The following is a 207-nucleotide window of genomic DNA, read 5'->3' as shown; positions in this document are numbered from 1 at the left end:
CTGAAATACCGCCACTTGGGGTGTTCCGGACGTCGCCACACGCGTCTGCTTGTGATGCTGGGGCTCGCCGCTCAGGGCCGTCGTGTCCACCTTGAATGGCCCCCCTAATTAGGCCGGACCTAGGCCTCCCCAGGGGCGCCCCGCCCGCCTGGCCATGCTATTTAGGGCCTACGTTGTGTCCGGCAAGCAGGGCGGGGCGGGGCGGGG

The sequence above is a fragment of the Frankliniella occidentalis genome, unplaced genomic scaffold (assembly GCF_000697945.3).
Source record: "Frankliniella occidentalis isolate FOCC.00 unplaced genomic scaffold, Focc_3.1 Scaffold103, whole genome shotgun sequence".
NCBI classification, from domain to species: Eukaryota; Metazoa; Arthropoda; class Insecta; order Thysanoptera; family Thripidae; genus Frankliniella; species Frankliniella occidentalis.
Note: the sequence above shows the minus strand (reverse complement) of the source record.